This window comes from Eublepharis macularius, chromosome 4 (assembly GCF_028583425.1).
Source record: "Eublepharis macularius isolate TG4126 chromosome 4, MPM_Emac_v1.0, whole genome shotgun sequence".
Classification (NCBI taxonomy): Eukaryota; Metazoa; Chordata; class Lepidosauria; order Squamata; family Eublepharidae; genus Eublepharis; species Eublepharis macularius.
The window spans coordinates 6,302,778-6,329,674 of NC_072793.1; the positions used below are offsets into that span (position 1 = coordinate 6,302,778).

Here is a 26,897-nt window from a genome sequence, read left to right on the forward strand (position 1 = left end):
ACTAGCGTGTTCCTTCCAACTGGTGTTAAAAACAAATCCACAACTTGTTGCCTTATTCAGCTCAGTTATTTTGATAACATTTCTCATGTTGTTTCCTTGACCCCCCCCCCCAAAAAAAAACTCCCCTGATTTTCAGCTTTAGTTACTTAGCTAGTGGAGCATATTAATGAAATGCTCAATTGAGCTCTTTCACACATGAACTCTGAATCTTAAACACCACATTTTGTCAGGCTTATGTATTCTCTCCTCTTGTTTAGATTCCATGTATACACTTACATCAGTCATTTTCAGACAGGCAGGGGGGATATACCAGTATTTCTTGCGAGAGAATGAGATGGAAATCAAAATTAAAGAGGAGAAATGCCCATTCTGCATAAATTCCCCTTACCAATACATGAGCGCATTGAGAAACTTCCACTGAATAAACAAAAGAAAGACAGGAGGAAATGTTAACTGGGCTTCCCCACAATTGCAAGGAATATGCCTTCTTGTCTTAAGAGCTGATGGGAAATATATGTCAGTCCCTGGCAGTTAGATCCCTAAATTCTCTACAGTTAACACACTGGTGTTCCAGTTGAAGTAACTTTATTAGAGATCCATTCAGTACAAGGTGCTCAGACAGTGGAACTGGCAGAAGTGACGTAAGTGGGGCTATCAATGTTAATTATAGGGAATATTCCCACCTTTGGGAAAGAGGACCGTTAACAGGGGTGGGGTTGGAGTGTGACATTGTTTTAGAGTAGACAGTGAAAAAGATGAACTTACCTTTGGTTCTCAGGAAGAATACATCTCGAATCAGTTTCAGTTGGCAGTCAAGGACACTGGCTCAGCGGAGTGAGAAAGAGAAAGTAAACATTTGCGAGATAACCTACTGGCATTACAGCAATAAAGAACTTCCCATACTCTCAGAGACCCAAGGCAGAGCCCATATACATTCATGGCAGATATGCAAGAGGCATATATGACAATCTGTGTGCTTCCTTTTGAGAGGAAGAATGCAGAGCATATCTAGAGTTAATTCGAGGGGCGGGGGACTGTGCCACTAGTAACAAACTCTTGATCTAAATCTAATAGAAAACATTGCTGTCAGGCATTCTTCAGAATTCAGGCCTATACCATCACAGTCACATGCATATCCAATGGGAGGTTTTTCATAGAAAATGTTGCATATTCCATACACACTCACCATCAGTACTATCTTTAAATTGTTTGTTTTTAGGTAGAACGGGGTTTGGATATTATGGAAGGAAAGAGATAAGGAGGCAGATTTCTCAGCATGCAAGAGCTAACAGGAATTATTCCATAATGGTCCTGTGTGGATAATTATCCCCAAGGACTTCAGGAGGTGAATATTTTCATAAAAGCACCTGAGTATCCCAGAGCGCTCCATAAGGGCACCTGAATTCAAGTGTCTCTTTTAATTATTTTTTTAAAGTATTTCCATATTTCCTTTCAGTTCAGAAAACTTCCATGATTGTTAAACAAAAAATATATATTGTTAAATCATCACTCATCAAAGCCAAGAGGTAACAATAAAAATAAATCAATTTAGCAGAAGGTAAAACCATATCTGCAATAAAAACATAAAATGTCAGTATAAAAATAGACTAATCTGCTAAAACCTATGTTGAATAAGATGGTTTTCTTCTGGTGCTTCAGAGAAGATGCTGGATGAGTATCTCTGAGGAAGCAGGTTGGCCCCACCAGAGGAGACTCAGTCAATAGTTGTGAACCACCACACCTCCAAAGTCAGAGGCAACTAGATGAAGTCCTCATTGAGCATTCTTTCGGTGGAGGGAAGGCTGTCCCTCAGATATGCGGATATTGTTCTCTGCTGGCACCTAGTGATTAACAGTTCTCTCCAAGAGAAGGTTGCTTCAAGTCATCTTTTGGATCTTTGTCAAACCAAGCTAAAATCCATACAGTATACCCCTGCTTTTATTGTTTGTTTAAAACGTTTCTATGCTTCCTTTCCACCTAGCTGAGGGTCCTCAAGGTGGTGAACATCAAAACATTTCAAACATTAAAGCTCACTTGACCCACCTCTTTCCATTTTAGGCAGCCTGTCCTTTAAACAAAAGGAAGCATTCCATGACCATTCTGAAATTTGGAACTGGGTTCAAGAGGAGAAAGAAGAAGGTTTTTTTTTTCTGGAAGAGGAGGGCTGATTTTTGAGGATAATGTTTCATACTACAAAGCCAAATTCTGAACTTAGTGATGAGAATACACTAAAAAAGATTTTGTCCTGCCTTGGCTTTCTCTCGAGCTAAAAAGAAAGGCAGTCCTGATTAATCTTTCCCAGCATGGGGACTCATCAGTGTGATTAGGCAAGCATAGGAAACCCAGGAGGATGAAGAAATGTATTGTGTTCTGAATCCTCCGACAATTGTCTGGAGCTTCACGCTAGCATAGAATTTGACTTGATGAGTTTTAACATTAAAAGAAGAATGTTATTAAACCTACTTTATTTTTTTTTAAATCATTCCCAAGCTGTCCTATTCTCGCTGCCATGAACATAGCCATGCTACATTACAGAGATGAGATGACCGATGTGTAAATGATTATGCTGACAATCTTGTAATTGTTCGTTACTCTTGCGTCTCAATGAGCCAGCTAGTTCATTGCTATCCGTTTAAATAAAGTGCTGAATGAGGATGTCTGTGTGTGCACATTTAGCTATGTATTTTTCAACCTGTTAATAAAATCAATCTGTTAATCAGTTAATCTTGTGTTTGCTGGATACTGATAATGCTTGCTAGAGAATAGAGTGCTAAATAGAGTCTAATGGACTTTTGGAAGGAGGCAGGGTCTCTTTTTAGTTTATTTTGCCATGACTTTATAAGGCATGGGTTCTTTGTGACAACTGTATCTGGCTATATTTGGCACAAAGAAGCCTGCATATGATGGTTCATGCCTAGGGGTGTGCACAGGAAAAAAATCCAGTAAATTTAGGATCGGTAACTGGAAATACTCTGAATATGAAATTCATTCTCCTGTTTGTTTCAGTAATACAGAACAAATCCTGTAAAATTCAATAATATTCAACCATAGTTTCCTAAGGGAAAATCAATTCCAGTATATCAGGTGACCTCAGGTGAGGGGGTCATTTTTGGACTGAATTTCACCAAATTTGCAGGGACCTACTCCTAACTGTCCTCCATCAACCTCCCAAGCTTCATAAAGGTTGGACCCAGGGGGCATTTTATGCCCCCCTCTAAGAAAGTGCCCCCAGCCACCTCCAATGTCCATTATACCCTATGGGGGAAACTATGGGGTTATCCAGGGGGGGGAGAGCAATTTGCAAACAAAATCCTCCAACTTTGCAGGGGACCTACCCACGTTTCAGGGAGATTGGACCCCAGAGGGCCACTTTATGGCTTACCAAAGAAGACCCAGCCAACTCTAATCTCCATTATTCCATGTGGGAATAAGCGAAACCTCTATGCCAAAAGAGAGCAGAAACACCAACCAAACTACTATAAAGAAAGAGCAGCCCCAGCAACAGGGATGAACAGCCCCCCCCCCAAAGAACCAGAAAAATTTACAGCAAAAAACACCCACAACACAGACCCCCCCCTCCTCCAGAAGAACAAGTGAATCCAGTAAGCTACTATGAAACAGCAAACAAAGCACCCCAGCAACAGGATAAAACAGAAGAACCCCACCTAAGAAGAACAGCAAAATAAACACTAACTATAACAAGTAAAAGTCCAACCAAAACAACCTCCCACACATTAAAAAAGCAGTTTTTAAAATGCAAACTAAAAAACCCTTTTCCCTCCTCCCCAAGCCTTTTCCTTCCAGAGACCAGGCCAACACCCTCCACCCAAAGAGGGAAAAAACCTGGTGAGTCTCTCAAACTAGGCAGCAATAGAAGTCTTCCAGGTGCAGCAGGTCTCAGCACAACACAGCAGCAGCCAGGAATCCATGCACTGGGCTGCAGGATACAGTTGCAGTCCAAAGCAGCCAGACCATAGAGAGAAAGCCTACAGCCAGCAGCAAGCCAGGCAGTGTCTCTCAATCTCTAGGCAACGGCAAAATGGAGGGTGCTCTGAGGCAATCCTCCTAATTTAACACCTTACAGCAGTTTGAAAAAAATACTCTCCTTCTTGAGAATCCCATTGGCCAGAGAAGGAGAGCTCCTGCAAGGATTGACCATTCACTCCCCCTCCCTTCCCTCTTCCCCCTCCCTACCGCCTCTGCCTCACTCCCCCCACCTGATTTAAAAAGGCAGGAAACAGTGTTTCTTTACTGTTCCTCAGCAAAGGAACAGCAAGAAACAGCCCAGCTGCAATTTCTGAAATTTACCAAATTTTACTGAATAAATTTGGTAAACTTAAATGCAGTATTACCAAATCTGATTCAGCAATCCCTTTTAAGTTTAGTAATACCAAATTTTACTGGATCAGGTAATATTTGGTATTTTTACTGAATTCTGAGCACCAATCGCACACCCCTATTCACATTATCAGTATTGTATGGAAAAAGACATGTACAAGCCTCAAATTTACTGTTTTCCACTCTCAAGGAGAATTTTTACAAAATTATGTATCGGTGGTATGTCTCCAGACAAAATTGCAAAAATGGCTATAGGTGTCACAAATAAATGTTGGAAGAAATGTGAACATTTTATCATCTTTGGAGGACTAGCAACAAAGCGAAAAACTTTTGCTTACAAGTACACATGTTAATGCAGAGAATTTTAAAGGTTAACTTACAGCTTAAATCAGAGTTCTATTTGTTGGAAATTATGGATAACAAATTGGGGAAAGAGTATATATTTTCCAGGGCTTTTTTTCAGCTGGAACGTGGTGGAACGGAGTTCTGGAACCTCTTGAAAATGGTCACATGGCTGGCAGCCTCGCCCCCTGATCTCCAGACAGAGGGGAGTTGAGATTGCCCTCCACGCCCATGGCATGGAGGGCAATCTAAACTCCCCTCTGTCTGGAGATCAGGGGGCGGGGCTGCCAGCCATGTGACCATTTTCTCCAAGGGCAACCCACTGAGTTCCACCACCTCTTTTCCCAGAAAAAAAGCCCTGATATTTTCTATATGGTAACAGTGGCATGGCTCATATATGTTCAAAAATGGAATTGCAAGGATCTACCTTCATTGGAAGAATGGATGGGAAAGATGATGGACTTAGCTGAGATGGCCAAACTTACAGCATTAATTAGATAGAAAGCGCTCACTACATTCATGGCACACTGAAACCCTTTATGGACTATCTGCAAGAGATGAAGAAAAATGAATTAATGATTTGTGGTTTTGATTTTTAAAAATAAGGATCTGGGATATCAAGAAGATGAGACACAGAAAAAGATATTAGTTAGACCACAAGCTGATTGATAATAAAGGAGGAAGTGTTATAGCCGAAAAACTGTAATGGATTAGTAATATGCTTATTATGCTTTTTACTGTTTTTTTTTTACTTCATAGATAGTTATGTAGGCCACTTTTGGCTCTTTGTAGTTGTGTTTTTCTTATGTTTTACTTTCCTTCTTTTGCTCTATCTTTTAACTTTTTCACAATATATTTTTTTTTAAAAAAGACCTGTCCAAGATGGTCAGAGAGAATGTCTCTCTGAAGACATTTCTCCATGCTTTGAGGGAAAAATAGGCATGCCTTAATAAGGGCACCATATCATTAACTGCACACAGACAGTGTAACACTGAAGAAATGAATATCATTTTCATTGGCAGAGCATTACAGTTGAGAGTTTTTCCCCATTTTAATAAATTGACAAAGCTTTCTTCTCATCCTCCCACACACACAAACATTATTAAGAACAATTTTTAAAATCACATTAAAGTACAGCAAGAGAACTCAGCATTAAAATTCTTTCTGAGAGAAATCAAAATGTTTTCTTGAAGGTGTACAAAACATAATTTCCAGAACACACACAATCCCCTTCTCCTGTGTATCACATTCATACAGATCCAACAAAATTGTACCAACCAGTGCATATTCATAGGCAGCAAAGATTTAGTTTCTTTTCTTTATTTCTAGACACACAGGAGTCATTAACAGCTATTGATCAATTTGTTTTCATCTGATCATAATTTGCTATATAATAATGATCTTGCATATCACTTCTAACTGCTGCCCAAATTATCGAAATATTGCTTCTATTAATTCGCATTTCCCCTTTATTTAAAGAAATTATATTACTCTCATTTAGTTAGTTCTACAGACATATGTTGTTGTTTTCCTTCTGACACCTGAACATTTCTGCACTGTTTAGTGGGATTTGTTGCTTACTACATTAATTGGTTGCCTAGGGATTGTATAATCTAAGCAATATATAATTCCCACTTTAATTATCATTTGTATATCATTGTTTTACAAACAGCCCCACAATTTTAGCAAACATTAATAACCACATTTAAATGAAACTTGCCTCCTTCTGCAACATTGTATTACAAAGTGGGAAATCTTTTAAAAATTGTTACCTCTCTTTTACAAGAGCACGCTTTGAAGAGGAAGGGGTTGTGTCTTGGGGCACAATCCAGCCAATGCTAAGTGCTTCTAAATCACATTGATTTCACTAGGAAAAATCTAAGCATGAAATCCACTGGACTTAAATATTCTTCATTTAGGCTAAATGATAAACTGTCTGTGTGTGTGTGTGTGTGTGTGTGTGTGTGTGTGTGTGTGTAACTGTATCTTGGGGTGACACAATGTGACAAGTCAGAGTCAAATTGCCATAGCAGTCTTGATCATCTAAAGAATAAAGAAAGAAGTAAGCTACTGTAGGTGTGTCCAGGGCTCTGTGGCAAGCACATGCAGAAGGCCTGGTATGCAGAAGGCCTGGGGTATCTCCAGTTGTCCGAAAGTAGGTGAGGCAAAAGACCCATATCTGAGACCCCACAGAGCTGTTACTAATCGGAACACACCATGTTAAGCTTGATAGGCCGTTGAGTCTGACTTCGTGTACTGGGGCTTCATGTGTTCAGTGTAAGGCAGTGGTTCATTTTCATAGCGTCCCTGCCGTGTGCCTCCATGTCTAAGAAATTCCACAACAGTAGCCACTTATTTATGAACTGTATTTGTGCTTATCATTTGGATTTCCAGGTCTCTAACAAACGTTGTCACATCCTGTTTCAAACAGGTGGTCCTACTAGGGTTACCAGGGGGCCCAGGGTGTAGGGGGCTGGGGTGGCAGTGGGGTACTTACTAATGAACTGGGCTTTAGCATGACCCGCAACCCCCTCATTGCTCAGAAAATGATGCCTCATCCCAGTGCCACCTCCTGCTAGCCAGGTGGGTGGGGCTGGGGGGTTGGCAGATGGGGGCTGGAGGTGGCAAGCTTAGGTCCCACCGAAGTGCAGAATGGAAAGAAATCTCTGCTGTTTATTGTACTAAAACATTATGGAAAACGTCTCTAAGCAACCTTTTCCCCAAAGGAAGGGAAAGCAGGTTCAGTAAGTGTTGCTGTAGTTAAAAGCAATTAAGCGGCAGCACATTTCTCCCCCCTGCTTAGTTTTTGATCCTGTAAAGACTTTTCTCCTTCACCCTTGTAGGCTTGCTTCGTGTAGTACCTCTGTGCATGAGCTGGGTGTCTTATTTCCCTGCCCTGGAGTAACTTCTCAGTGAGTTGAGAGTGATGTATATTGTCAAGTCACTGAAAAGTTTCTTAAGATATATCTGATTTAGCCAGAGTTTTTGTTCTGAAACGGTTGTATGGGGAAGGTAGTGCAAAGTTCACCTCTCTACAGACATTGCATAAGTTGTTGTAGTATGAGGACACTAAATTTATAAGATTGGAGAGGCCTCCAAACAGTGACTACTCGTGCTGTTTGTGAGATCTAGACTTGGAACTCTAGGAAATTGTGTCCCTGGAACGATACATACTTGTACCAGGATTTGCACAACAATTACTTGGGAATCGGTGCTTTTTCCCCCCCAGATATGGCAATTTCTAGGCCTAATGTTTTGGTGGTGAATATCAGGATTAGCAGTTCCTGTAACTTCCCCAGGTTGGCACACAATCATCTGCATATGATTCCCCCCCCCCATCCTGAAAGTCTTGTGAGAGAGGAAGAAAAAATAGGACATCAGAAAGCAGGAGATTGCCAGGACATGGTACCAACTGAAATGAAAAGTACAAGATAAAGGGAAGGAGGTTATTCTAAAAGAAGGAGATGGCTCTGAAGTTGCAGGATTATGTCAGTGGTAGCTGACACATGTATTCTCCAGCCCGCTGTCTAAAATATCCCAGGGATGTGAAGTCATTGATGTCTTTGCACTTGTCACAGAGATTTCTTTGATTTGTTCTGCACTGCAAGTGACTCCTGGATTTCTAAGAGAAAGGGTGAGATAAAGTGGGGAAGAGACAAAGCAAGCATGTAATGCGGAGGAAAACTGACGGTCAATTCACTTGCATTGACTCCTTTGAAATACATTACAGTACCAAACATTTGCGATGAAAATGTGGAATGGAGTTAGAGAATTATTCTCTGACCCAGAACAAACTAGGAATGAAACAGGATTATTCCAGAACCAAAACTGAAGCAGAAACTTTCTTGATGCACACCCCTAGTAGCTAGATCTTCAGCTGAATGGCATAGTACAATAGCCAAAATGGTGCACTTATTTTATCCCCAGCTAGTAAGCCAGAAGTTTGACCACAAGTATCCTGAGTATTCAAGTCAAATCAACCAGCTCTTGAAACTCAGTCTCATCTGGTATCTTTGGTGAGAGGAGGCACAGGAACAATGCTGCAAATTCAGTTTTACTGAACAAGGCAGTATAGAGAGGGACTATGACCTCCTGCGATTTCGATGCAATGGCCCTTTTGATACAACCCAAGACTGAGTTTGCCTTTTTTGCCTCCGCATCACAGTGACTGCTCACATTTAGTTTACAGTCCACTCTTACCACAAGATCTCTTTCACATATACTACTGCCCAGAAGTGTATCCCCCATCCTGTATTTGTGCTTCACATTTTTATGGCCCAAATATAATACTGTGCACTTATCTATGTTGAATTGCATCCTATTCACAGCTGCCCATTTCTCCAGAGTATTCAGGTCTTGTTGAATTTTAACTCTATCTTCTTGGGTGTTTGCCACTCCTCCCAATTTGGTATCATCAGCAAATTTAATGAGTAGCCCGTTTACCCCTTCATCCAGATCATTGATAAAAATATTGAAAAGTACCAAGCCCAAAACCGAGCCCTGTGGCACCCCACTGGACACCTCCCTCCAATCTGATGAAACACCATTGACCACCACTCTTTGGGTGCGGTCCTCTAACCAGTTCCCTATCCACCGAACTCTCCTATAATCCAGTCCACAATCTTCCAGTTTACCCATTAGAATGTCATGGGGAACCTTATCAAAAGCTTTACTTTTGATAAGGTAAAAAATCCAGGTAAATCACGTCAACAGAGTTCCCACGATCCAGTAAGCTCGTAGCTTGATCAAAGAAGGAAACCAGGTTGGTCTGACAAGATCTGTTAGGGACAAAACCATGCTGACTTCCCCGGATCACTGAGCGGTCCTTCAGATGGTTACAGATTGATCCCTTTAAAATCTGCTCTAATATCTTCCCAGCAATAGAAGTCAGACTGATCAGCCTGTAGTTTCCCTGGTCATCCTTCTTCCTTTTCTTAAAGATAGGGATAACATTTGCTCTTCTCCAGTCTTGTGTGGCACATCCCCAGTCCTCCAGGAGGCCTTGAAGATGATGGACAGAGGCTCTGCAAGTTCTCTAGAAAGTTCTTTGAGCACTCTTCGGTGCACACCATCTGGCCCAGGGGATTTGTATTCATCCAGTGCAGCTAGGTGCCTCTCCACAACCTCTCTGTCAATGTCAACTAGCCCCCCAGGTGTCCTGTCGTGTCTACTACCATCTCTAGATGGGCTCAAGTTCTTCAGGGAGAAAACAGAGGCAAAAAAGTAATTAAGCCTGTCTGCTTTTTCTCTGTCCTCCATCAGAGTTTCTCCTTCCACTCCCAACAGTGGTCCAATTGCCTCTTTTACCTTGCGTTTGCTTCTCACATATCTATAGAAGTTTTTTCTTATTGTAGCGAGCCCCCACTGGCCAGACCCAGCTCATACTGAGCTTTGGCTTCTCTGATGGCTGATCTGCAGTACCTAGGAACCCTCATATATTCCTCTTTAGAGGTCTGTCCTTCTCTCCATTTCCTGAACATTTCTTTTTTCTCCCTTAGCTTATTCTGGTGCTCTCTGTTCATCCATATCGGTTTCTTGGAGCCCTTACCATGTTTCCATCTTGCTGGAATAGTGAGGGCTTTGTTTGAGAAGAGTCCACCCTTTACTCGCTCCTTTCCCTTCCAGCACACCCCCACGGAATGACTCTCATCAAGCCTCTGAGTTAATTGAAGTCGGCCCCACCGAAAATCTAACCTATGAGTCTGGCTATGAACTTCCTTGGCCCCCCACAGCAACTGGAATTCAAGAAGGACATAGTCACTTCCCCCGAAGATCCCCACCACCTTCATCCCATCTACCAATTCTTCCCTGTTGATTAATATTGTCTAGTATGGCCGAGCCCCTTGTAGCTTCCTCCACCATTTGAAAAAGGAAGTTATCGGTCAGGCAGTTCAGGATGTTGCTTGAGTCTTGTCACTTTGCTGAGCTTGTCTCACAGCACACATTGGGAAAGTTGAAGTCACTCATAATTATAAGGTTCTGATGTCTGGATACTCTACCGATCTGTTCAAGGAAGGCAGCATTCATTTCCTCTCCCTGGCAGGTGTTCTGTAGCAGACTCCAACAATACCCTTTGTCAATATATTGTCGAAGGCTTTCACGGCCGGAGAACGATGGTTGTTGTGGATTTTCCGGGCTGTAATGCCGTGGTCTTGGTATTGTAGTTCCTTGTAGGTTCCATTGTCGTTCCTTGTAGTTCATTGTAGGAACTACAATGCCAAGACCACAGCAATACAGCCTGGAAAATCCACAACAACCATCAATACCCTTTGTTCTTCCTCCCCTTATTTCCTCCCATATACTTTCCACCGGGCTGTCAACCACATTTTCCATAACTTCTTGACAATCAAGCCCTCTCCTCACATACAATGCCACTCCACCTCCCCTTCTACCCTTCCGGTTTTTCTTGAACAACTTGTACCCATCCACTACCACATTCCAGTCATGGGAATCATCCCACCAAGTCTCAGTAATTCCTACTATATCATAGCCCTCTGTTTGCAAGAGAAGCTCAAGCTCATCCTTCTTATTAGCCATACTTTGGGCATTGGTATATAGGCACTTGTAGCCTTGTACCTTTGTTTGATCTGTCCTACTCAGGTGGGCCCCTACTGTTATCACTTCTTCATTGAAATCCCCTTGTTGATCATCCCCTTCCCCTTGTGGCATCAGTTTAAAGCTCTCCTGATGAAGCTCTTCAGGTTCTTTCCAAACATTTTCTTCCCTGACCTTGAGAGGTGAAGCCCCTCATGTGCTAGAAGGCCTTCTCTAAGGAAACTTATCCCGTGGTCCCAGAACCCAAAGCACTCCTGCCAGCACCACCACCTCAGGCAATGATTCATCTCAAGTATGGTCTGCTCCCTTTGCATTCCTCTTCCTTTGACAGGAAGGATAGAAGAGAATATCACCTGTGCCCCCATTGTCTTCAAATTCTTTCTGAGAGCTTCATAATCCTCTTTAATTCTTGCAATGGTATTCGCGGCTGTGTCATTAGTTCCTACGTGAACCACCACAAACGGGTACTGATCAGTTGGTCTGATCAGTTTCAGCAGTTGGTCTGTAATATTCTGAATTCTGGCTCCCGGCAAGCAACACATCTCTCGGAGTAGGGGATCTGGCCTGGACACATGACGTTCCATACCCCTGAGCAGAGAGTCCCCAGTGACCACCACCTTCCGTTTTCTTCCACTTCCGTGTGGCCCCCTCCTTCAGGTTTTGTGGTTCTCCTTCCACTCTCGTCACCGAGAGTCCCCCCCCCCCCTTCTACCTGTGCAAAAGGAACTCTGGAACTGGTAGTTCTTGATATGATAGACCCAAGAGTGCAGTTCAGCATGTTGCTTGAAATTACTGCTCTAAAACTGCTTCTGATTATTCTGAAGTTGTGGGAAATAGAAACAATAGAGTCTAGGAAATAAGTTTATATAAATATCCTGCAATGATCTGCAGTTTATCCTCATTTTTTCTCCTCATAGTCAAGATTTCAGGTTGGCAGTGCCCCTCAGGATTTCCAGGCCCCAGTACAGTACAGTACAGTACAGTGGCCCTGGATTGGAAAGAAGTACATCCTCTACATCCTCTGATTTTTCTCATGATTGAAGCATTAACTGAGCCATACCAAAATTCTTGTTACTGCTGCACAACCTACTGCAGGTTATTCTGATTAGTTTTTCCTCTTTGAGAGGAAACCTTGTGTGCAAGGTTAGAAAAGGACAGAAGAGGGCAACTGAGATGATAAAGGGTTGGATAACTTTTCCTATGAAAAAAGGTTGAAGACTCTGGGACAGGAAGAAAGACTAAAGGGAGGAGCATGGGTGGAAAATATGGATGGAGAAAATATTCTCTTTCTCTCTCCCCTTCCCCTTTCCCTCCCCATCTCCCATAATACCTCTGCATCTGTGCCCTGTTTGATGACCCTCCTCGATAACTGGTAGGCCACTGTGTGAAACAGGTTGCTGGACTAGATGGGCCACTGTTGTGGCTAAGCATGGCCCTTCCTATGTTTTTACAACTTCAGATGTTCAGCACCTTGTAAATCAACTGCCTGCAGAAAGGCACAATGTCACTGAAGGATCCATGACCCGGTGAGGCTTCTTCAGAGGCACCATCTATTTGAAACAATTGCTCTGTTCAGGCAAGCCACAGGCAAGCCACAAAAATGTCGGTACACATAGCTGATGTTTCCCTACATTCTCCCATGAATCTGATGGCTGTTCCGCACACTCCCACAAGCAATTGCATGTGGCCTGAGTATCTGACCCAGGTCTTTGTTAACCCAGTTTCCCGATAATGGCCCAATTCCGAGAGTTCAGTTTTCCATCTTTTCCTTTTTCATTTTCAGAGCTTGTTTCAGTGGCAGTGATTAAAATGGCCAAACGCCAACTAATCTTGCTCAGTTTCAAAGCCTGGCTCTGGTTGCCAAAGGATGAACTGCTCATTGATTAGCTCTCTGCCAGTATGCAGACACGGCGCAGAACTGCGAAGCTCACTCTTTGGGGATTAATCCTTTAATCTCACACTGTGTGTGCACATTTTGCTGGGGTTTCTGATTTGTTTTTTTTTTTGAAAATTTTTTTATTGGGTTAGAGCATTATTATTTTTACATTACATTCAATTTTCCCCTAATTTTTCGTTTCTAACCCCCTCCCTTTCCCCCCCTTTTGTTGACTTCCAACAGCTTTCCCACCCTCTGTCCCTTTTCCCTTACTTCTATAAAATTCATCTGTCTAAAACAAATATACATTCTCCATTATATTAAGCAGTACATCTTTAACTCCTTTACTTATTATACACCCAAACCGTACGTCTTTAGATAACCAATTTATCCCATTTTCCAGTTTTGAATATTTCTATATATCATAAACCTATACATCGTAAACCATAAAAATTTCCCACATTTAAATCAAACAATTTGATTTATTCTCTATATATTACTCATTTCATCTTTTTATGGTAATTCTATCTAACTTATCACATAATCAATCAATTTAACTCTTCTATGCATTCAGTTTGGTGCATATAAATCTTATCAGAGAAAGAAAATATTATTAGTTACTCAATCCTCATGTTTAAACCTTATCATTAATTATTCTCTATCAGTATTCTATCACTTAATCTTTACATATCTATATATATCTCGATCAATTAATCTAACTGCTTATAAATTCACATTTCTCTTCCTCCCCCGGTAAAGTCACCCCTCTCTTTTATACTTTTATTATACTTCAGTAGTTCTCAAACTGCCACAGTTTTCCTCCCACCTCCCATTTCTTCTCCAGATATTGTTTCAGCTTCTCCCAGTCTGTGTTAAACTGCCCTGAGTCCAGATCTCTCAGTTTTCTTGTCATCTTGTCCATTTCAGCCATGTACAGCAATTTGTAGATCCAATCTTCAATAGTTGGCACTTCTTGTACTTTCCATTTCTGCGCATACAAAAGTCTAGCTGCTGCAGTCATATAAAATATCATCGTCCTATGATGGGCTGGAATTCCCTCCATTCCCAAGTTTAGCAGCAGGAGTTCTGGGTTCTTATTTATTTGAAACTGTAAAATTTCACTCATTTCTCTTATTATTTCCCCCCAGAACTGCCTAGCTACCTCACACGACCACCACATATGATAGAGGGAGCCCTCATGTTTCTTACATTTCCAGCATTTGTTAGATGTATTCAAATTCCCTAGCGCAATCTTCTTTGGTGTCATGTACCAACGATAGATCATTTTGAAAATGTTCTCTTTAATATTAATACATGTCGTTGTCTTCATTGTAGTTTTCCACAAGTATTCCCATGCCTCCATTGTTATTTCTTTATTAAAGTTTATAGCCCATTTCACCATCTGTGTTTTAACTATCTCATCCTCAGTATACCATTTCAACAGTACTTGATATACCTTGGATATTCTTTTCTTGTCTTCTTTAAGAAGGGTCTGCTCTAGTTCCGAGTTCTCTGTTCGTATGCCCCCTTTTGCAAAGTCCGAGTTGTATAAGTCTCTAATCTGTCTATACTGAAACCAATCATAGTTAGGTGATAGTTCCTCTTGCGTCTTTATTCTAAGTTTAGATACTTCAATCTTAGTTATTTCTTTGTACGTTAAACATTGTTGTTCATTATCCACAGCTCTCGGATCTATCACCTCATATGGAACCACCCACAAGGGGGTTCCTTCTTGTAAGTAAGTTCTGTACTTCTTCCAGATTGTATATAGACTTCTCCTTACAAAATGATGCAGGAACATCGAGTTGACCTGGGGGTTTCTGATTTGTGATGGCATCAGTTGTTTCCCTTCCAAACTCCAATCTGAGGAATTTGGGAACGTGTGTGTGTGTGTGTGTGCGCGCTCCAGCCGTTAAAACAACATGAAATATTTGTGGGGAAGGAAAGAGAGCTTTTCCCAATTTTAAACAGTTTGCCATTTTAAGAGCAGCAGCTCATGCAAGTGTCTTAAACTTAAGTACCTAAACTAGGCCCCACTGACCAGAGGATCAAGCCCCGAGACTGCAATTTGAGTGCCACCCTCCCCCCCCCCCGGCTATCCTCAAGTCTGCATGTCCTTAGAGAAAGGGAGAAAGGAGACAGCATGTCCTTGGCATCATGGCCTGCATGTTGAAATGATAGCCCTTGCTCCTTTTCTCTTGCGGCAACATCATCAATAGTTCTGTAACACTTCCGTCTATGTAAAGCAAGCGTGCACACATTCTGTCCGGGTAATCCTTACAACTTGTCTGCTTGGCTGGGTCATATTATTAATGCTCTGACTGTTGTGGCCCTGTAATTTTAGACCTCCTTCCCTCAACTACTCATGTCGCAACTTTAGGCTCTAGGTGTTTAGTTTCTCAGGCCTTTCATAGATTTTTTAGCGTCTCTTGATAGTGTTATTGAGTTCAATCCACAATCTTCATTTATCAGCTGATCTGCAGATTTTATTACTGCTTTCTGGTTTTTACTGTTTTTACTGCTGATTTTAACTGTATTGCTGTGAATCATTTTTGATACAATCTCTGTGATGTGATGTTTGATGTCATCATCAAATGCTGGTTTCAATTACTGGTTTAAATGATTTTCCTCCTTCTATTGTTATAATTATTATGACTGGAAGGCAGCTCAGGAGTTCAGGTCCTCAGAGGTTGCAAAATAAACACTTTATACATATGAATATTGGAGGGGGACGGGGGAGTGAGGGCAAACAGATGCTGCTTGCCTAAGCCTATTATGTGTGCACAAGTAGGGAGCCTATGAAAAATGGGTGGGGAAACTCCTCCCCTGCTTTCTCCTCCAGTTCTGCCACTCCCAGCTGGTGAATATGATTCCCATTTCCTCTGCTTTCAGCCACTGTATGAATAAATGGCATGGATGTTTGCTACATTTGGCAGAAGTTACTTGTCAAATAACCGTATAATGAATCCTTTTCCAGATGTGTCTTTGTTCACCTTATGTTTACAAGGCAATTACTGCAAACTGGTTTAGTGCAAGAAACTTGAGCTGTAGTCATCTATATAGGAGTGTGAGAACAGGAGGTGAAATGTACCAGAGAGGAAAATCTATACCTTGAATTTTTTCCCAAGTGTGCATCAACATTTACAGTTTGGACTCTCAGCACACTCCTCACAGCCCCCATTTCAGCAGGAGCTTTGTGAACGTAACTGATAAGCCAGCTGGAGCCAGTACTTTATGGTTGGCTCTAACAGACTGTGTAGCTAACCTGATCAGAAATCCAGCATCAACAGAAACTAAAGATATTAAGGAACTGTTTTCTTCCAGTCTAACATAATGATTTCTAAAAATCAATGAAGATGGCAAAAAGAGGCCTATGAATTTCTGGGCTGTACATTGCATTGCTCACAAGAGTGAATTATCCTTGGAAATTGTGTAGATCCAAGGGGCAGTTCATAGTAGTGGTCATTCACAAGTTTGGTGTAGTGGTTAAGAGCAGCAGGACGCTAATCTGGAGAACCAGATTTGATTCTCCACTCATCCACTTAAAGCCAGCTGGGTGACCTTGGGTCAGTCATAGCTCTCTCAGAGCTCTCTCAGCCCCACCCACCTCACAGGGTGATTGTTGTGGGGATAATACTTTGTAAACCACTCTGAGTGGGTGTTAAGTTTCCTGAAAGGCGGTATATAAATCAAATGTTATTCTCTGTATATAAAGACACGTGTCCTGACTGACTCATCAATGCCCAGCACAACCCCTGGACCTAGAAACACGATGGGGAGAATATTCCTTTCATGATGAAAACATCCACTAAGATTTTAAGAAATTTGCTCCCTAAGGGGGTAAAAAGGGGTAAAATGTGTTTTCCCAAAGGGATACAGCTTCCCTGTGTGGCTGGCAGGCTGCTGCCTGCTTGCGCCCCCACTCACTGTCAGCTCAGCCACTCTTCCCTGATTAGGCCAACATTTCAAGATCATTTGCAAATGTGGTCTCATTGGGGCTCACAACATTCCACACCTCATCCCCCCCAGAGACAGTGGGCACTTAGAGGTCATTTGCATATGCGGCATGATTGTTCCTCACCCACCATATTCTAAACAGTAGGCAGTTGCTATTGGGAGTCATTGAATATGTCCTGAGGTCAAATGCACCTCCCAGTCTTCCCCTCAAAGTTCGCTAAGATTGCCAATCTCCCTGTAGGGCCTGGCTTTTTCTGTGTGGCTGGCAGGCTCCTGCCTGCTTGCACCCCCCTCTCTCTGATTGGTCAACTGTGGAACTCTGTGTTCTGAGGTAAAAATCAGGTCAAGGAAACTGCAGACAGTTGAAGAAAGCCAGTACAAGACTCCTGAACAGGGCTTTTATATAAAAGTCAGTATGGCAACTGAGTTTTTAAATGTTCATGGGGAGATGGTGCACGACCTTTCTAGGGGCCATTTTGATGCAAACCTCTCACATGAACCTGCCAAAGTGCCCACTACACCACCCCTCCCTCAGTTCAACTCCACCTCACACCTCTCACATTCATCACCTCTCATTGCCCCCAAGAAGCCTCCTGGCAGACGTCATATAAGATTCACCGACGCTAAAAGGAGGAAGCAACTTAGAGATGTAGCAAAGAAATATGCACATTGCTTGACTTGAGGGAGGACTGCTTCTCACACAGACAGCTCTACGTGGCCTGCTCCAGAGTGAACTCACCCAGCAACCTCATGATGCTGAGGGGAAAACCAACAATGTGGTCGGTCTTTCAGTAGAAAATGAAGATGGTTGTACATATTTTTCACTTTATTTACTCCACTATAATCTTTTCCTTTTAAAATCTCTTCAATAAATGTTACATTTAAAAATTCACTTTATCAGTTTTCGGCATCAACACACTTCGCTTTATTCAAACACCTTTGTGAAGCTCGGGTATTATGCTATTATACTACAAAACCAACTTTAAAAAAATTAAAAAATGTTACATATCTATAAGTATTATAACTGGATTTAAAGTATTTAAATACTGTAGTGAAGCATGGGTATCAAGCGGGTATGTTATAAGTCTGCCTATGCCAGTGGAACTTGTGCAGGACAGCTTCCTAAAGGTTTGTGCCCTATTGAGTGAGCAATTGAACAAAATACTCTGTTGACAAGGTTAGAATGGTCTTAGTGACTTTCCCCCACTGTACTATGAAATACTTGGAAGTCTTAGAAAAGCCAGGAAAGATCTTTGTGTTGGGGTTATCTTCTAAACAGCTGGGTCTGAGTATTATTATAGCAGGTTTTCATTTGTTTGTTTTACATTTGTCACTTTTAAAATCTTTTTTTTTAAGTACATACATTCTATCTGTGCTTGTTTTAAATCATTGTTACCTGGCATGACTCTTGGATAAGCTGGAAGCTTAAATAAAGAATAAACTAACAAATCTTTTTAGATGCATGGCACAGGAATTAAATTAAAACTGGAAAACTAAGGCCTGTTTTCCCGGGAAACAGAAACAATCTCATAAAGCTGGTTTTGTTCAGATATCTACCATAATAATTCTCCATCTGGTGGTCAAGAACACTAGGTTTCTCTCAGGCCATAAAATGGTTCTGTTTTGACCCTGACACAATAGGATGCTTAATTTAGGAGAAAACTGGAAAGATGGTTGTTGTGGGTTTTCCGGGCTGTATTGCCGTGGTCTTGGCATTGTAGTTCCTGACGTTTCGCCAGCAGCTGTGGCTGGCATCTTCAGAGGTGTAGCACCAAAAGACAGAGATCTCTCAGTGTCACAGATGGAATAGTTCTTGTGTCCCTGCAGCGTAGAAGAAAGGTTAAAGAACAGAGTAGATGTGCTTTCTTGTTCCGAAGTGTTTCCAATCTCCGGGTCTGTTGGAATGTTTCCTCCCCGTAGAGGTGTTCGATGTATTGTCGAAGGCTTTCACGGCCGGAGAACGATGGTTGTTGTGGGTTTTCCGGGTGGTCTTGGCATTGTAGTTCCTGACGTTTCGCCAGCAGCTGTGGCTGGCATCTTCAGAGGTGTAGCACCAAAAGTCTGTGACACTGAGAGATCTCTGTCTTTTGGTGCTACACCTCTGAAGATGCCAGCCACAGCTGCTGGCGAAACGTCAGGAACTACAATGCCAAGACCACGGCAATACAGCCCGGAAAACCCACAACAACCATCGTTCTCCGGCCGTGAAAGCCTTCGACAATAAAACTGGAAAGAGTTCCCCTTGAAGAAAAAGTTGAGGAACAAAACCCGTATCAAAGCTGTACTCCCAAGAAGCACTCTTCCAACCTTGCTACAAAGGAAGCCCCGACTGTTGGTGCCTGAGCTATGTAGTAGCGAGGCAGAAGATATGAAGTGGATCATTCCAGAAGGGGTGGGGTGGGGGTAGAAAGAGGGTAATGCTTTGTGGAAAAGACAGGAAATTAGAACCTAACTACACTTTCCAGTGGCTGAACAGAATTTTCCTCCTTTCCCTCCACTCACTACAAGCCAACTTATTTCCATGAAATGCCGCTAATGAGTGGATAGAAGACCCTAAGGAATACACAAGGGGAGTCTGCAGTGGAAGCTGGAATGAGTGAGAATTGCCCGTTTAGTCTAGATCCAACCCAGTACCTCTGGCCATACTGATAGTCAGTTCTCAAGTACCTCCTTTTGTTCCCAGCCCAAGGTGAAGAGATATCTGGAAGGATGTATGAAATGAATGGTTGTCTTATTAAGGTACAGGTAAAGGTAGTCCCCTGTGAAAGCACCAAGTCATTACTGACCCACGGGGGGACGTCGCATCACGACGTTTTCTTGGCAGACTTTTTGTTACGGGGTGGTTTGCTATTGCCTTCCCCAGTCATCAACACTTTACCCCCAGTAAACTGGGTACTCATTTTACTGACCTCGGAAGCATGGAAGGCTTAGTCAACCTTGAGTTGGCTACCTGAACCTGGCTTCCGCCAGGATCGAACTCAGGTCACAAGCAGAGCTTGGGCTGCAGTACTGCCGCTTACCACTCTGCGCCACAGGGCTCAGTGGTTGTCTTATACACATCTTCTATGTATTCGCAGCTCTGTTTTCTAGATATAGCCATCTTCTCCCAGCAGTAAGTAGCAGTGCTTTCAAACATGGAATATTTTGGAACCCCTGGTCCACCCAGAAGTTTGCAAACACAGATGGATGTTTCTAGGTGAATACAGGGAACACTGCTACATTTTACAGTGCAAGGATAGACTAGTCCTTACTAAAAATGTCTTTAGCATACTCTTAGTTTTTGCTTTTGGCTGTACTAGATAGTTACTTTGTCTTGAGTAGATCCAGAGGAGTTAGCCATGTTAGGCTGTAGTAGCAAAATAGCAAAGAGTCCAATAGCACCTTTAAGACTAACCAACTTTCAAGAACCACGGCTCTGACGATGCATCTTTACTATTTTGTCTTGAGTAGTGGTCTTCAATCTTTGCATACTTACTGTTCAATCCCAAGACAGAGCAATGGGGACTGCTAAGCTGCAACGTCATGACAGGAATTCATGTGAAATCACACGTGGCAGGAAGAGAGGGGTGCCACACTAGAAGTGCGCATGGAGCACTGGAAGACTGACTGGTCGGGATGGCCAGGCTAGCTGTGCTGGGCAGGGGCACGGGCAAGCTTTTGTGGCAACGGGGTGCCTGGACCTCCCTGTGCTCAATAGGAACCCCTTTCCACCACCCAATGAACTTGCATTGTCATCCTGCTACTCCTTTCAATGTGCGTGGAAGGAGAGGCATGAGGTGTGGCATTCTTGGTTTCTGCACATGCGCACTGGCAGCAAGTTCATCTAAAAAGCAGCAAAATAAATGGGGCTTCGTGACACATCTGAGCATTGCACTCGATTGGCCGGAGACCCCTGGTCTAGATATGTGTATACGGTTGGATGCAGAGATTCCCTTCTGCTACACGAGGAGTTTTCCTTTGGTGGAACAAGCCCTAATACCACAGAGCGTATCAAGGCTCCTTGCTTAGTAGAATGGGTTGTTGGATTAAACCCATTAATGTAAGATTTTCATCCCTTGAAGTCCACACATAAAATACAGGTTTTAATGTTCATCCGTCTCAGCAGACAACTATAGTTGTTGGTTGTTGTGGGTTTTCGGGGCTGTATTGCCGTGGTCTTGGAAGACCACGGCAATACAGCCCGGAAAACCCACAACAACCATCGTTCTCCGGCCGTGAAAGCCTTCGACAATACAACTATAGTTGTTGTTGTTTTTAATTGCAATTAGGTGAGTTTTCCACAATTGGCTTCATAGTTGTCTTCCAAGAATACAAACTACCTTTTCTCTAACGAGCTGGATACAATGTCTGTTTTGTCTATTCATTTCTGTGTTGCTCATTTCAAATTTTCTCTCAGATTTGTGTACTACTAATTACTTGCTGTTTACTGCCACTGCGTGTGATACCCTCTACAACTTCAATACCACCTCACAGTTGTAAACCTGTGAAGGGGCTAAAACACATTTACTTTTCATTGCAAAGAGCCAATGGCCTTGTTTGTAAATATCTTACAGTTGGGCAGCATGAATTCCATTTTTCTGCAGGTTAAACTGTGAATGCCAGATTCTCTTTATACAAAGCTGAGCTGTACTAATAGTGAATAGTGTACTAATAGTGAAGCGGGCTGATAGCTACGAAACCAGGTTCTGCAAACAGGGTGAACTGTTTATTTAAAGAAATATTTATTGGTCACCTTTATAAATGAATACTCAAGGCATCCTCAGTAGCCCAGCTTAGACTGGGTTCATCAGAGCTTGGGAGCTAAGCAGAGTTGGCCACAGTTGGTACACGGATGGGAAGATAGGAGTTGCTTCTTGGAGGAAGGCAATCTCCGCTCATCCCATACCTGGAACGCCCCGTGGATGCAGTCCTCATGAGTTGCTTGCAAAGCAGTGGCACATTCCTTCTTTTTCAGGGCAACTTACAGCAGTAGAATTGTAAAAAGCACTTAAAATGTACAAACCTGTGTTTCAACTTAAATCCTCAGAGTTGACTAATGGCAGCTTCCACTTAACTCTATCTCAGCAAGCTCCAATGCCTTTTTGATCACGGCATCAGTCTTTTGGGATGGACTGCCACAAGAGGTTTGAAGGGCTTCCGCAGTCACGGCCTTCCAGAAAGTTTACAAGATGGCCTTTTCTAATAGCTTTTTCAGACTGACTATTATTTTTCTACTACATTCAGTAGATCTTGTGTTTTGTTGTTCATCTGTGCCAGAAATCACCTCTAGAATGGAACAGCCCAACAGCAGTCCTAAGCAGGGTCTATTCAGAAGTAAGTCCCATTTTATGCAGTGGGGTTTAGTCCCGGGACAGTAAGATTGCAGCCGGTGTTTACTTTCACTGTATCTGCTTCCCAGACATGTGTGCTATAGCGTGGACTAGGTTAACAATATGTGTTGGTGCTTTGAGAATAGATTTTGTAGACTCGAGTCTAATGTCCACTTTTTCAATTCAAGATATTATGGATATAAATCAGAGGGACATGAAAGTCAGAGTAATATCCAGGGCTTTTTTTAAGCTGGAACGCAGTGGAATGGAGTTCCGGAACCTCTTGAAAATGGTCACATGGCTGGTGGCCCCGCCCCCTGATCTCCAGACAGAGGGGAGTTTAAACTCCCCTCTGTCTGGAGATCAGGGGGCGGGGCCACCAGCCATGTGACCATTTTCTCCGAGGGCAACCCACTGAGTTCCACCCCCTCTTTTCCCAGAAAAAAAGCCCTGGTAATATCCTTCACTAATTCTTCAATGCAAGGCCGGCACTGGACACTCCACTGAAAATTTTCAGTTAGAAAGCCTCTGACAATGATTGTATCTCCATTGTAGCAGAAATGTCGGCAGAAGGGTAAAAAAGTCAGTCACCCAATATCATACAGGAGATATGTGACTGATCTGTGTTTTCAATAAAAGTTTCCTGCAGCCAGGTGTGTTGTTACATATACTGCCAGGAAAGTGTGCTGTCGGCTTCCATGTGACTGAATCCCAGGCCACCATGGTACCATCTATAACAAGCATCCACTTGCCTTCGAGACATACTGAGATTCCTTCCCAGGGTAGCATTGCTATCAGAGATGACAAAGGCTTGAATGATACAATAGACTTGCCTGTTCTCCCACTTTACAGACTTGCCGGCGCAATGCACAATTGAGCCAAGTGGAAGTGAGCCTCTGGGTGATCTAAATAAGTCCATAGTGTTTCAAATGTTCCACTTTTAAGAACACTTTCTACACAGACTGCTGCGTAACCTGTAATTGCCTGTTCTGGTAATATTGTAGGATATAATGGGGCATGTTTTAGGGCATTCTCCGTTCGTGAAGAGCACTGGCCATTCCTTTTGGGACTCTCCTCTGCTCTGTGCGCACTCAGAATGCCCCAGAGAGGAAACATATCCAACATCTCCTGCGCTTGACAGGAGAAGATCAGTAATGGCAGACAAGGAAACTCGCTCATCATTTTTCTCTTTGAGGGACTCCGTCCTGATAACTTCCAAGGAATTCTAGGATTCCCTGTAAAACACTGGGTTTAAAAGAAATCTGGAAAGTGTGTCATGTACCTCATTCAGTGCTGGATGATCATTTATTCTTGGCTAAAAGTTTGAGATGAGCGGTGGGAGAAGTGCGAAGAGCAATAAGGTGGAGAAGTGCTGGCAGCTCAAAAGGTCCCTGACACAGCAGCATTAAAGCCCCTTGGAAACACTATGGTAACTGATCAAAGAGGATATTGAGAAACACAATGGAGAGTCTTAATTAATTTCTAATCCTTTCCCATCCTTAATCTTCTGCCTTCTCATAGGAAGATCTGGCTTTATCCATTCCTCAGGCACATGTTTGTAGGCAGTGAGTTTTGCCTTCTTAGATCTGTGATTTGTTAGAAGCAACATGTCAGTGGGTCAGCTATCTATTTCACGCCAGTACTTAAATGATCCAGGCTTTGTGTAAGGTACAGGAGGAAATGTCAAACCTAAATAGCCCTCCAAAAATGCTACTTAGATTTGTTCCTTTGGTTTGTAGTTTTTTTTAAAACAAATGTCTCAGTTTTATTTTTTTTCAAATAAATATCAGAGTGACAGTAATATACAGATATCCTATTTAATATTATTTTATATAAGCATCAATTGTTGGGAGTTGAAAAGTTTCTATATCTGTTGTCAGGCTATGGATGACAAGATATGGCAGACAGATCCCTGTACCATCACAACAAGAAGTCCAGGCTCTTGGTTAAATGGTTTTATTCAGAAATCAAATCATTTCCATAGATATGTCCATAGGGTTACTCAGAAGCAAGGTAAGCATCTAAGCAGTAAGAGCAAGATTGACAGGAATAATAATTCTTGGGAAAAACCTTCTTCTTAACACACACATTTGCTCCTTCCCCCTCCCAATAGTAAACAGGATTTTTGGCTCGAATTTGTCCTGGGAACATCTCGCATAGCTGTACTATCAAGTTGAGTCACTGAGAAAGCAAGACATAGCAATTCACAGGAGTGAGTAGTACACAAGGTCATGAACACTGAAGGTTTCTACAGTCCATTAGATAACCACCTGCAAGCAGCCTGTGAAAGAAACAGTTATGGCATTGGCAATATGACATCAAGTTACAGTATGAAACATTGGTTCAGTATTAGCATTGGCATGGATGGGGCTCAGACATGACAGTTCTACAGGAGTTTTGATTATATTGTTGGTTTCATCTTTTATGTTTGAGGAAACTAGAAAAATTATTGCAGTGTTTTTAACACACAACTGCAATATTCCAAGTTAGTCAACTAGTCTACTTTGCTTAGCCTACTCTGACTCATAGTGGCTGTTCAGAGTTTGAGGCAGAGAAAGGTCTTTCCCAGTACCTGCTTCCTGAGAGCCTTTGATTGGAGATGCCACAGTCTGAGAGAGAGAGAGAGAGAGAGCCTCTGTGACTGTTGGAAAGTCCTCCTGACCCATGGTTTATTGAAGACCACCAGGTTAGAGAAATCTAGGGTTTAATCCCCCTCCTTTGCAACCCCATAGGCCAGAGCAACAGTTCTCTAGGTATGACTGAGTCCCAAGCACAAGAGGCCAAGTATTCCCTTTTGGAGGATGCTGTTGTTCTGTATTACAGAAGATAGCATCAGGCATTCTGTTACATGTACTCATGACGTACAGGTGGAAAATACATCAGAGTTGGGCTAGGACATTCAAGCCATTGTGTAGAACCCGGGCTTTTTTTCTGGGAAAAGAGGTGGTGGAACTCAGTGGGTTTCCCTCAGAGAAAATCTGTCAAACACTGCAGTGAAAGTTGTAAAGAGATTGCAGTCTGGCATTATATTCTGTGGGACTTTATTTTCAAAATATATATTCCACCTTTCCTCTGAAGGACTCTGGTGGCTTACAAACACTGACAAATCAGTCTTAAACTGAGTTATACCCTTCTATGCTCATGGGACATAAGTCCATTGGATTTAAAAAAGTTGACTCTGCTTAGGTTTGCATGGTAAGGAACCAGCCCAAATATGGTTTAACTTGACCAGCGTTTTTTAAATTTCCCCAGTCCTCCAACAAGGTGAAGCCAATTCAAAACATCACTGAAATGTCCCTTCAGAAAAAAAGTGTTGCACACCCTCCTAAAACTTATTCAGTGGTTGCTATTGCTGTTTAGCTGTTGTCATGTTACAAACATGTAAAGCATGTAGTTTATCATGCCATTTAGCTCATCAGGTGTTTCCTAGCATGTTCAGAATCTGAGCATACTCTTCTTTGACAATGCATGGCCCAGAGGAGAGAAACATGATATCATGGATGTTAAATATTGTTGTCAGCTCCACCAGACAGTTGGTAAAGTACACATTTATCATTATAAATGTCTCCTTGTTTAACTAAACACAGCAATCTGAGGACTACACCAGTAACCAGGCATTCTGTTTCCTTTTGAGTGTTGTAGTTTCCTTTTGAGAATCGTAGTACTTAGAGAAAAACTTATTCTCTGTCCTCATGAGTATGGAATGTAAAGCATGCAAATTATTTCTTGAGCCTTTAGTTTATTTGTCTTTATAACAACTAAGTATGTTTATGATATTCTCCCCTCCTCCTAAATTGAGTCCAAAATTTTGGAGTTCCAAGTTCCAGGAACCAGACTACTGATAATGTCAAAAGTCATGGTTCTGTATTTTTCAGCATTTCAGCTAAATGGCCTTTAAGGGAAGGACAGAAATCAGAAAATGGAAAAATTAATGATTCAAAAGGTTTTTTGTTCTTTTGTGGATGTGAGGTCTTTTTATTACATAACTTTTACAAGTTTTTTTTTTAATTGTCTGTACTGGCACAAAAGGTAGTCAGTTTATAAATACATAAAAAGAAAATTTCTTGGTTCCAGAGCAGCGGCTTTTTATATTTTTCATTTAAATAGAGTGCTGAATTAGTGGTGGCTGGTGCTGAAAGGCAAAATAAAAAAAATTAACTATGAAGAAAATGTGGTTCTTGTAAGGAAGCTAGTTTGTTTAAAAATAATTTGTTTATCTCAGCCAGGTTGCTGGTATGCTCGTGGAGGAATTCACAATTTTACAAAAAAAATCAAATGGAGAACATGCAGAGAAAATGAAGTGTGCAGGCGCAAGTGCAAAATTCATTATCAGCAGTCTAAAATTCATTTTTCTTGCTGGAAGATGACCAGAGAAGAAGGCACAGTGAAAGACAGTGTGACAACTGAGCCGAACTGGGAAAATCTGCTCATCCCTAAAAGCTATTCAATGAAGATAAATCTCTATTATTCTCATTTCTATGTTGTGGAGAACTAAGACAACCAGTGAATCCACAATTAAG

General features: G+C 42.0%; 1 protein-coding gene across 1 annotated transcript in view; it reads left to right on the forward strand.

Moving 5' to 3' along the window:
- CA10 (carbonic anhydrase 10) overlaps positions 1-26,897 on the forward strand; it is a 720,933-nt gene that overhangs the window by 495,287 nt on the left and 198,749 nt on the right. The window lies entirely within an intron of this gene.